The sequence below is a fragment of the Macrobrachium nipponense genome, chromosome 24, assembly GCF_015104395.2.
Source record: "Macrobrachium nipponense isolate FS-2020 chromosome 24, ASM1510439v2, whole genome shotgun sequence".
NCBI classification, from domain to species: domain Eukaryota; kingdom Metazoa; phylum Arthropoda; class Malacostraca; order Decapoda; family Palaemonidae; genus Macrobrachium; species Macrobrachium nipponense.
In genome coordinates this window covers 19,083,423-19,095,531 of record NC_061091.1, presented here as the reverse complement: position 1 = coordinate 19,095,531, position 12,109 = coordinate 19,083,423, and the positions used below count along the sequence as shown (strand labels likewise).

The following is a 12,109-nucleotide window of genomic DNA, read 5'->3' as shown; positions in this document are numbered from 1 at the left end:
TCTAATTGTCACCGTGAATAGTGTGCCACAGAAAGCGCAGGATTTCATTTGTTGGGCCTTTCAGGTTTTCGTCTAATTTTAGTTTCTAGTTTCTAACTGCCTGTTTTTCTTGTCGCATGAGAATTCTTCCACGGTATGAAATAAAATTATTTTTTAAAACCGACAATAAGGTGTATATACTCGTGTGTGTGTGTGTGTGTATATATATATATATATATATATATATATATATATATATATATATATCAAAGGCTGGATCCAAGGCAAAGGCGATGATGGTACTTCCACATTCATACTATAACTACTAAATCATGTAACCCCTTCAGAATTTTACCCTTAGGCCTTAAAGACTGTAATTTCAGATATTGTTAGCCAATGGTAATTTTTTCTCTCAAAGAATATGTGGGACAAGTTAATAACATTTCCTGTGTTGACCAGCAAAAATATTAGGCCTAGCATCATCTAACAACATTGTCGTCGTTTGTAAGGTAGACTTTTTTTTGTAGATCTAAAGTGCCTTTAATATAAGAGTTAAATACGACCTCTTATGTATATAATAATTTCTTGCTGTTTTTGAGAGAGAGAAAGAAAAAAACAAATTCCTACGCTAAAGTAATAGGATGTTTAAAAACTTCGACTTCAAAACTACTGTCCTTCATTTAACCAATGGCTGCCTTGTGTCTTAGCACTGACAATGCAGATCACAAATATCTTATAATTAACTATTAACGCCGCTCTTCCACGAATGAAGACGTTGGCTAAATTAGACAATTGCCAATATGGGACACGAATTAATGTGTAAATTCTAGCGGTGTAACTATACTCTTTTTTTTTTTTTTTCATCTGTCCATCCGCCTGTGGTGTTTGCGAATGGTAACACTGCGTCCCGGGCTTTAAATAACGTCCTATTTCGAATGTTAACGGTGTAATTCGCATATAGTAAATTATTAAAACACTTTTCAGTTGCAAATATACACCCAGATATCCTTTTATTTACCTAAAACTTAGACATAGCGTGACTATTTAAAGCCCGGGACGCAGTGTTACCATGCGCGACCACCACAAGCGGATGGACAGATGAAAAAAAAAAAAAAAAAACAGTATAGGTAAGGTTAAGGTACTGTATATGCACTTGTATACAATGCTAGAGAGTTTAAAGATGGTTCCCCAATTAAGACCCAGTATGTGAACTTAATTTGGGATGAAATCCCATGTTTCAGGTCTATCATTTCCATAACTAGGTCAGGTCAGGTTGAGGCGATACATGACCAGCTAAGTGCTCCCCAGACAAAGTAGGACCCTGCCCACTAGGTTAGATTTTGGACGGTAAGGTTGGGATGCTTAACGGGACCATAAATTAGGACAGGGGAGGTAAGGTGACGATGCATCTCTGTCACCTGTGTGACATTCTCGTTCTTCATGTTCTCCGTGCTTGTACAAAATTACAAAAACAATCGTTAAAGTATTTCAAATAATATGCAGTAGGGGAAAGTGTAGTACGATGTCATTTAAAAGCTTTCATAAAATCCTATATTCATAAGTGTTTCATTTAGGGGTGATGCAGTTCAGACCATTTCAGTTAGACCAATTTACTACTTTTGGTTACCCATAGTATCGAGATTTTCTGTTGGGGTTCCCCAAAATCATTTAATACAGTGATGACAGCGGGAATACAAAAGCCAGTTATGTGCACCAACAATGATAGTTCGGCAGGCCTAAAACAAAAGATGAACAGTTGTAAAAATCTATGGTTCATGTATTTGGCTACAAATTAGTATGTATGTATGTATGTATGTATATATATATATATCTATGTATGTATGTATGTAGTATATATATATATATATATATCTATGTTATGTATGTATGTATGTTATATGTATATATATATAAAGTATATATAATATATATATATCTATATATATATATACATATATTATATATATATAATACATAGACAGAAGTAAAACTGAATAATAGTTGACATAAATATTCCGACCTCGTAACATCTTGGAAGAGGAAGATTATAAGTCAAGGAAAATGTTAACAATCTTTTCGTAGGTTTGATAGGCCTAGTACGCTCTATAAATCAATCTATATCTAAATATACACGAACGTGTTCATAGGCTAGTAACTCCACCCATTATTTCAGGCAAATATAGCCCTACGGATACCTTATTTCCCGTCACAAATCAGGAAAACTTATGTTAGTTCCGCCCGAGTGTCTAGAATACAAATTCATATGGACGCCGTTCGCCGAGCATTGCCACGCCCTGATACCTACAAAAGATAAAAGTTTGCACTTACCTAAACTACAAGTAATGTATTGATATTCTATATATAAATACATCTCAAATAAGAGCTTCATAAATAGACCATTAATTTGAAAATATCAAGTGCGTTTTATCACTTGGGCGTATCCACTGGTATCGCCATGGACCGAATATTCCGGTAAATAAGCCTAGTAAATATGGCTAGCGAATTCTATGTCATTTCATTAACACCTCAGTATAAACATTTACTGACAAAAAAAAAATGGTCAGATAGTATGGCAATAAACTCACGAACCGAATCATTATTCAATCATTGACAGTTAAACATATCTTCCTAAACTAGCGGCCATAACTCGCCACAGCGGCGAAATGACCCAAATAACTGGGCGGTATCAATCTGGAGAGAAATGGCCAATTCTCAATTCAAAAACAAATTAACCAATTAAACAACGAACCCACCTGGTTCTGGTCTGGTTATCTCTCCAGATTATATGGAGCGCAGTTGATTAAATATTCCCAAAAGGCGAAAAGAGCAGCGCGGGTCTTCGTTCTTCTGCAAGGATACACAACGACGTAAACTGAAGGAATGACGCGACAAAATAATAAGAGAGGGTAATTTCGCCTCCAATGACTCTCATTTCTTTTGACGGGTGAGAGAGATTCATAGTGGCGTTTCTCACTTTATGCACTTTTTCATATGTATTTCAACGCACAACGTACTGAGCATAGTAGGTCTATAAATATTGGGCAATATGGGGCAGAACATGTCTATAAACATTAGGCCTATGTCTGGTAGTTGATGTGTGAGATTAGGCTAATGCTGTTATGGAGAGAATGGTCTTTTTTTTTTAATGAAATGTAGCGTGGTATATAAATTGTGAGTTTAGTTTTTTTTTTCTACATTAGTTCTGCAGAATTCGTAAGGAAAATCAGAGCTAGTTTTTTTTTTTTTTTTTTTCCTGTTGGTGCTAAACATTCTGCCACCCGCCCGTCCCGTCACCAGGTGCCTCCACCGCGACACCTCCAAAAGTCTGTGTTTCAGTTATTCCAAAACATTGTCTATTAGTAGGTAAATAAACATGAAATGTATACTACACTCTGTTGTAAGTCGTCAGTGGCCTTCACACTCTCTGACAAACTGTCTCTTCAGCTTATGATGACCTGAAGGTTTGTACAAGCGTGAACGTCAATATATCATTGTGGATTTCTTTGCCACGGGTTTTGGAGACATCTTGTGGTTTTCCCCAAGTTAATTGATATCGTCATCAATGTGCGCAGCTATGCTGTTATTGTTCATACTGGCTGACTTGGACAGAACTTCGAAATTAGATATGTTATGATATAACTGTAGAGGTAAATGGAGAGTCCCAAACACCACCTTTGCTCCTGGTGTGGTTCACTGACAAGAGTGAAAAGTTAAAATCCCAAACTTTATTTCAAAAATTATTATTATTATTATTATTATTATTATTATTATTATTATTATTATTATTATTATTATTATTATTATTATTATTATTTATTATTTTTTTTTGCTCTATCACAGTCCTCCAATTCGACTGGGTGGTATTTATAGTGTGGGGTTCCGGGTTGCATCCTGCCTCCTTTGGAGTCCATCACTTTTCTTACTATGTGTGCCGTTTCTAGGATCACACTCTTCTGCATGAGTCCTGGAGCTACTTCAGCCTCTAGTTTTTCTAGATTCCTTTTCAAGGATCTTGGGATTGTTCCTGGTGCTCCTATGATTATGGGTACGATTTCCACTGGCATACTGGCATATCCCATATCCTTCTTATTTCTAATTTCAGATCTTGATACTTATCCATTTTTTCTCTCTCTTTCTCTTCAACTCTGGTGTCCCATGGTATTGCGACATCAATGAGTGATACTTTCTTCTTGATTTTGTCAATCAGCGTCACGTCTGGTCTATTTGCACGTATCACCCTATCTGTTCTGATACCTTAGTCCCAGAGGATCTTTGCCTGATCGTTTTCTATCACTCCTTCAGGTTGGTGTTCGTACCACTTATTACTGCAAGGTAGCTGATGTTTCTTGCACAGGCTCCAGTGGAGGGCTTTTGCCACTGAATCATGGCTCTTTTTGTACTGGTTCTGTGCAAGTGCCGGACATTCGCTTGCTATGTGGTTTATGGTTTCATTTTTCGTATTGCACTTCCTACATATGGGAGAGATGTTATTTCCGTCTATAGTTCTTTGAACATATCTGGTTCTTAGGGCCTGATCTTGTGCCGCTGTTATCATTCCTTCAGTTTCCTTCTTTAGCTCTCCCTTCTGTAGCCATTGCCACGTGTCACCGCTGGCTAGTTCTTTAGTCTGTCTCATGTATTGTCCGTGCATTGGTTTGTTGTGCCAGTCCTCTGTTCTGTCTGTCATTCTCCTGTCTCTGTATATTTCTGGGTCTTCGTCTATTTTTATTAGTCCTTCTTCCCATGCACTCTTTAGCCACTCGTCTTCACTGGTTTTCAGTGCTCTGTTCTCGATGTTGACGCAGTCCTCTATGCTTAGTAGTCCTCTCCCTCCTTCCTTTCGTGTTATGTATAGTCTGTCCGTATTTGCTCTTGGGTGTAGTGCTTTGTGCATTGTCGTATGTTTCCTGGTTTTCTGATCTATGCTGCGGAGTTCTGCCTTCGTCCATTCCACTATTCCTGCGCTGTATCTGATTACTGGCACTGCCCATGTGTTTATGGCTTTTATCATATTTCCGGCGTTGAGTTTTGACTTGAGTATCGCCTTGAGTCTCTGCATATATTCTTTCCTGATCGTGTCCTTCATCTCTTGGTGTTTTATATCCCCTCCTTCCATTATTCCCAGGTATTTGTATCCAGTCTCATCTATGTGTTTGATGTTGCTCCCATCTGGTAGCTTTATCCCTTCAGTTCTTGTTACTTTGCCCTTTTGTATGTTGACTAAGGCGCATTTTTCTATTCCAAACTCCATCCTGATGTCCCCAGAGACAATCCTTACAGTCTGGATTAGGGTATCTATTTCCTTGATGCTCTTACCATACAGCTTGATGTCGTCCATGAACATCAGATGGTTAATTCTGTTGCCTCTTTTCTTGAGTTGGTACCCGGCATCCATCTTCTGTAGTACTTTTGTCATGGGAATCATGCCTACTACGAAGAGTAGTGGGGACAGTGAGTCTCCCTGGAAGATCCCTTTCCTGATATTAACCTCTGCTAGTCTTATTCCAGAGCTTGTTAGTATTGTATTCCAGTTACGCATTGTATTTTTGAGGAAGCTGATGGTGTTTTCCTCTGCCCCATATATTTTCAGGCATTCTATTAGCCATGTGTGTGGTATCATGTCGAAGGCTTTCTTATAGTCTATCCATGCCATGCTTATTATTATTATTATTATTATTATTATTATTATTATTATTATTATTATTATTATATTCATAAAACCTGGACACTAAAAATCCCATCATAATTGCTATTGACGTTTATCAATCTCATATTTGTTTTATTCTTCAGTGAAATGATTATGGCTATAATTATTATCATAATTATAATTATAAAAATTATTACTATCACCTGAAATTTTCCTATGGAGAAAACATTAAATAACACGAATGTGAAATCTCAGAATTGCTTCAGAATGTTCTTTTATTATTAATGTCATTACTAGAAATTTTCATAAATGTGAGTTTCGCCACCAACAAAATCTAATGGAAAGGGTTTTTTTTTTATTGTTAGTGAAAAGCCTTTCACGAACCTTCGAATAATTTTGATGCAAATAAGCTATTCATATTGAACAAGCACTGAAGGCCCTTCTTTAATATGTAAAACAAGTCTTCGTTCAATACAAGAAAACCATAAAGACAAAAATACAAAATATAAATATCAAATACAGATAAATCAAAAGATACAGAAATACAAACGTAAGCAGATTGTAATGGTTTGACATGCGCGCTAAATCAGACTGCATATTCATCGGATGATAGGGAACAAATTAAGGCAGTAATGTGTACCATTAGTTTTGAATTTCTTGTTACATTGGTAACTTAGTACTTTACGAATGTATTGTGGCTTCAAACGTTACCCCCAAAAAAACTTGTTGGGTAACATTTTCTATAAAGTGGCTTAAAGTTCATCCGGTTTATTTAAAAGGTATACTTAAGGTTTCTTATAAGTTGTTTGATATCATAATGACTTCAACCAATAAACGTCACACGCTACAAAATCATCATTATGAAGTTTCTGGCGTAGTTTTTTTTTAATTCTATGTCTCCAAGAGTTGACTAAAGTTTAATTCTATATCTCCAAGAGTTTACTAAAGCTTAAGCATATCAGAAGTGTAAATGTTTCATCTTCACAGATCTAGCCTTGGGGAATGTTGTATGTAACTCCAACTTTGTGATAAAGTAGCAACGAATGCTGTATGGAAATATAAGCTATATAACAAAAAAATAACCATAAAAAGTACAAATACCGTAATTTTCGCTGAAAACGAACTGTAGTATAGGAAATGCAAGCCCCAAAACGATTAAGTTAATAAACCCAGCCCTAGAAAGTTTGACAGAACTCTATTTGTGCTTTGCTTGAAAGCCATCTCTATATATTTAGGCACACACACACAAATGCATATGTTATTATCAAGATTTTCATATAAGATGAGCTAAGGAAAACAGAATGATATCATATTACTGGAAGACATTGCGTACTACCCCTCGCTAGGATGACTGTTGGAAACGTAAAATATGACGAAATCATATTCGCTCGCTGAGATGAATTTATAAAGAATTGGCAATTACTGTATATGTAGCCAGTCCCCATACTTTATTGTTACTATTTTTTTTTTTTGGGGGGGGGGGTGGTACGGGGTCCGGCGGGTGGGATACAGCTAATATGAAGCTCGAGTGTCTGCCGGAGAGACAAAACTATTCAGTTTTCATCCTTCTCTGTACTACATTTTACGGTATGTTCTTTCCTGTAAGCAATTTGCACTAGATGAAAAGTCCATCGACATCGCACACGCTTTAGTAAAAAAAAAAAAAAAAAAAAAAAAAAAAAAAAATTGTGCGTGAGTGGAATGTTTTGCACAAGAATATCTGAAAAAGTATCTTCAGTTTGAAAGGTAGAATGATTGCTTTGGCTGACAGGTGTATATATTTGCTTGGGATGGGACGCGATATTAATTATTGATGATGATGAAATTAGAGAAAAGTTGAGTCACCGAGGAAATGGAAGAGGAAAAGACCGCTGAAAGGGCAAGAATTTGCAGTGCACGTGTAACCAGACTCCTGTGGTCAGCTATTCTTTATTGAGGCACAGTGCGGGTGCAGATTACAGTTAAACGAATTTCATCTGTCAGGTAAATAGTTTGATCAATATTTTTACATAAACAATTAAACGAGAGATAATAAATCGTGAAAAAAGAGAAAAAAATGCACTATATAATCCTGGTATCTTAGGAGGATAAGTAAAATGGATATATGAAATGATGGCCTGAATAAGTAACAAGACTGTCTGGACGAGATTCTAGAAAGTGCGAGTCGCTCCGACTACTTATGTTTATGTGTGTGCAACTGAATGTTACCATATACAGTGTATTCATTTGTGTGTGTATATATATGAAATAAGGGAGAATTGGACGATTTATATTTCAATACTAAAGCTACATAATGAGCTTAAATGAAATAGAAGTTCTGGCTGGTTAATGTTAAATAGAGCAGACGGACAAGGGGAAAAAAATCAGAATTTTGCTGGAGGTCACGAGATGCCCGTTTGTCGCCCAAGGTAAAGTCATAATTTACATAATGCGTAGATGGCGAACCCAGGAGAGAGAAAAAAAGCCCATTCCCCTTCGCTAAAACATCCTATAATGGTTGACAAATATCCAAAATATAATTATGTTGTTACAGCGAATGATATAGCTCTAAACTAATTCCTATGTAGGACTCCAAATTATCATACCTTTGCTGTAACTATTACTTGAAACTAAGTTTTTTTTTTTTACTACAGTTCTTGTATTTGTATAAAATAGCTGAAATTTTAAACATTTTTACATATAACATGTGAACTCTGCTTATACATAGTCATTTTAATATTATAAACATAATCAACATGATATACTAGTATAACCTTCGAGCGTAGACGTCCCGGTGAGAAAAGTACCGAAAGACCCTGAAAAACATAAATAAAAATAACATTAATATTCTACTAGACGAGAGATACATAAAATTTATTATATTGTTTCTTCAAAGTATACATTACAAAATCTTCTACTGACGGAACCTATAGTTTACTGTATAAAAAGTAACCTTATAACGAATATCACATATAAATGTGTTTTTGCATAGACTGGCACATGTTAATAATTTAGACAATAATATTTACCACAGGTGTTGCAAAATGATATAATCAAATTGAAGTTCCTGGGGATATAAGGAGTATAAAGGTAAAATTTCATCAAATTATAATAAAATAAAACCAATATAGGTAAAAGACTGTGTTGCATTACATAACACATGTGCAATAAAAAGCAACAAAAAGAGATAATACCAAGAAGGATCTGTTTTGCTGTTCAGTACAGTAGCCATTTAAAACGTCGCGTTCTATTAACACCAGCACTCTTATGGAGATCTTTCAGTAATTTCAGTCCCTGACTGGTGACTGTAGATAGTCGTTAATAACTATAACGTTAGCCCAAAAGGCATATTTTATAACATTTACATACTTATTTTAACCGTAAGAATCGATTTCTCGCGGTTAAATGAAGCCAATTTAACCAGTAAAGTGGTAAAATATGGGTTGTTAGATCGTGGGGGTAAACTGCGCAACACTCAAATTGGAGACTAAATACGCGTTAAAACACAGAATTCAACCCCGAAAAGGTATATTTTAACACTTATACACTTACTTTAACAACGATAATCGGTTTCTTGCTGTTAGGTTATGTTAATTCAACGAATAAGTTGTAAAATAAGGGTTACTACATCGTGGGGAAAACTGCGCAACACTGATATTGGAGACATTAAATACACGTTAATAACACCAATTTCAACCCCAAAAACGTAGTTTTTTAACATTTTTATACGTATTTTAACAGCGAGAATTGACTTATCGTTGTTAAAAGAAGCTAATTTAAGGAATAAGTGGTAAAATAAGGGTTATTAGAGACCGGAGAAAACTGCGCAATACTCAAATTGCTGACAAAATAAGATTATATGGCTAATATAATTCGCTCTTGGAAGTGTTGCCATACTGAGATCAGTGAGAAGGAGTTCGGAGGACATCGAAGGAGTTAATGGTGAGGCAAGGTGTATTAAAATGATATTCAATTACTTTATCCTTATAGATTCGGTAAATTATTTTCAGCGACGAGCAATTGTCGTTTTAAAATTATGTATAGGCCTAAGTGTATCGTGAAAAGCTTATTTGTGTAACTCCAAGCGAATTTTTAGGCTACTGTCGTGAGGTAAGCTTAGGATATCCTACGAGAAGATACTTCCTTTGGAGCCTTGGGGGTATCTTCGAAAGCGGGTTCTTGTAGGACTCTTCAAGCCAATTATTTGGCTGTTGTCATGTGATAGACTAACTGTACTACTGCTACCTAGCTAGGTATCTACCTACTAGGTACTAAGGTAGGTAGCTATATTAGCCTACCTAGGTATAAAGTAGGCTAAGGGCCTGGGAGATCCTACTTTGGATATCCTACACGTCGAGGCCCTTCCTTTAAACAGTAAGATAATGGAATATTGCTAAATGGGGTATTACCTTGGAAATTAAGTTGTTCTCTAGTACCTACCTACTATTTTGGATGCTAGTCAAGAATTTACCGTTATTTTTATTACCCCTAGGGTAAACAACCGACTAGACTAGCCAAGCCACTGACTAGCGCGTTTGAGGCCACCCTCCGAAAAAGTACTTTAACACGTCTTGACACCGGAGATGGTCATCAGCCATGAGTTTTTTGTGGTGAGAGGAGGAGCTCAAGACCTCTCGAAGTAGGCTAAGTATATTTTCTCCAAAGTTAGAAATTAAGGCCATATTTTAAGATTAAACAGAGGGTAATGGAAAGTCTGGCCATACGCAGTGCACACTACCTCCATGACGCTTTTGAAATTTTTACTCAGCTACAACTCGGAATATTCATAAGATTGACGCCATCTCGATGTTTGCGGAGTTGCTTGTGTCAATAAACTTCCCATTCCATGTGCTAAATCTATACACCACTTATACCCATAGACGCTGGGGTACTTTCTACACAAAAATCGTAAACGAATTCCATCCACTACTTTTTTTAAGGAAACTACGATTTTTGGTAGAAGAAGAAGCATGCACTAGATAATTATTTAAATAAATAGTTGAACGGCAGTATAAGGTCATGAATTGCATAAATATTTTTACATATTCAGGATTATTAATTTGAAAATATTCGTTGTTGAAAAAGTAACTAGACTCCTGTGAACGGTACCAATGGCATTGTTCGCGCTCTTCAATTGTTTATCAGTGTTGCCAATTGGTATGTGTTTACCCTACAAACTGGGTATAAATCTTACACAAAACCGGGGAATAAATGAAATTACCGTATCTATTTGTGGTATATATACATAGAGCAATTTTATCATCATTGCATTACTATGACAACTAGAATTTATGAAAACAGTTTGTAAATGCATCGGCGTATGTCTGAAGCTCCACTAGATTGGCAACGATGAGTCATTTTGTGTCGTCTGCTCGTATGTACTTCAGAATTATCTGTAATTTTTCGGGGGTAATTTGGTTGCAAAAAAGGGATAATAGACATGAATAAAATAAACATTTTGAAGTAACAAAGTAAAAAGTAGAACTAAATAATGAGTAAAGTAAACAATTAAGGGAATAAAGCTTTGCACCTTGTAAACCGTGTACTTGTGTGCTGCCCGTAACTGTTTTTGTGGAGTGAGCGCTTAGGAACCAGGTACCGCAACATAGTTCAAGTGAAATTTGGAGTGAATTAAGACAGAAATGTGTTTAATTTACAATCCAATAATCACTGTGGAGTTTCAGTTGTGATGGTAGTAAGGATAAAACTGCCAATTACAAGGTCAAAATGAATTTCAGTTCAAACCATGACCCCGGGAATAAGAAGTTTCATACTTTCACTAATATAGGCAAGAAAATGTTGTTTTATTGTGCTGATTACAACTGCAATCTTGAGTAAGATCAATAAACGTTACATATATACGCTAACATTGTTCAAATGAGTGCTGGGAAGGCTGGGAAAGATGATGGCTTGGCTGTGGTTACGAACGGCATGTCACACGGTAGCCACCATATTGGATTTCAAAACTGCCTTGAAAACATATTTTACGAAGACCTCGTGCTTATTTTAGTTCATATGGCGCTTTCATATCTCATTATGTTGACAAAACTTCAATCTTTTGAATGGTATGCTTAAAGATGTAATTGTAATCTTGTTTCACCAATTAAATATAGAGTGAATAAGGCTGAGCCACGCGATGATGATGGCTCCACTGCAGTGTTTCCCCCTATTTCTAAGCAACAGCTCTGCACGGACTAACCTACGTAGGGAAATAGATTTTCCTACCCCCATACTTTTAGTGTTGCTGATGAAGAGCTTGGTGCTGATTATTGTCAGTCAATTATTATTAACCTCACATCCAGCGTTGCCGTTTTGTGGTTTTGGTAATTCTAGGCAATCTATCTAGGATAACTCCGCACAGACTGCAGGAAACGTTTCTGCGAATACGAAAGCCACTAGGGATTGGGGCATCGTATATTTCACCGTGTTTAGAACTAGACCCTGGGGGTTAATTACAGTCAACCCCCAAAAAATAACTAAATTCTTAGTAAGCAACGCAAATAG

At 36.2% G+C, this 12,109-nt stretch overlaps 2 protein-coding genes across 2 annotated transcripts in view; one reads left to right on the top strand and one right to left on the bottom strand.

Moving 5' to 3' along the window:
* The window catches only part of LOC135205500 (coactosin-like protein), a 94,810-nt gene extending 91,936 nt beyond the window's left edge, over nt 1-2,874 (bottom strand). The window contains exon 1 of the mRNA XM_064236226.1: nt 2,733-2,874. The gene's annotated coding sequence lies outside the window, so the exon portion shown is untranslated. The remainder of the gene's footprint in view (nt 1-2,732) is intronic.
* A 6,285-nt stretch (nt 2,875-9,159) lies between these two features.
* Nucleotides 9,160-12,109, top strand: part of LOC135205498 (uncharacterized) — a 95,785-nt gene continuing 92,835 nt past the window's right edge. The window contains exon 1 of the mRNA XM_064236222.1: nt 9,160-9,547. The gene's annotated coding sequence lies outside the window, so the exon portion shown is untranslated. The remainder of the gene's footprint in view (nt 9,548-12,109) is intronic.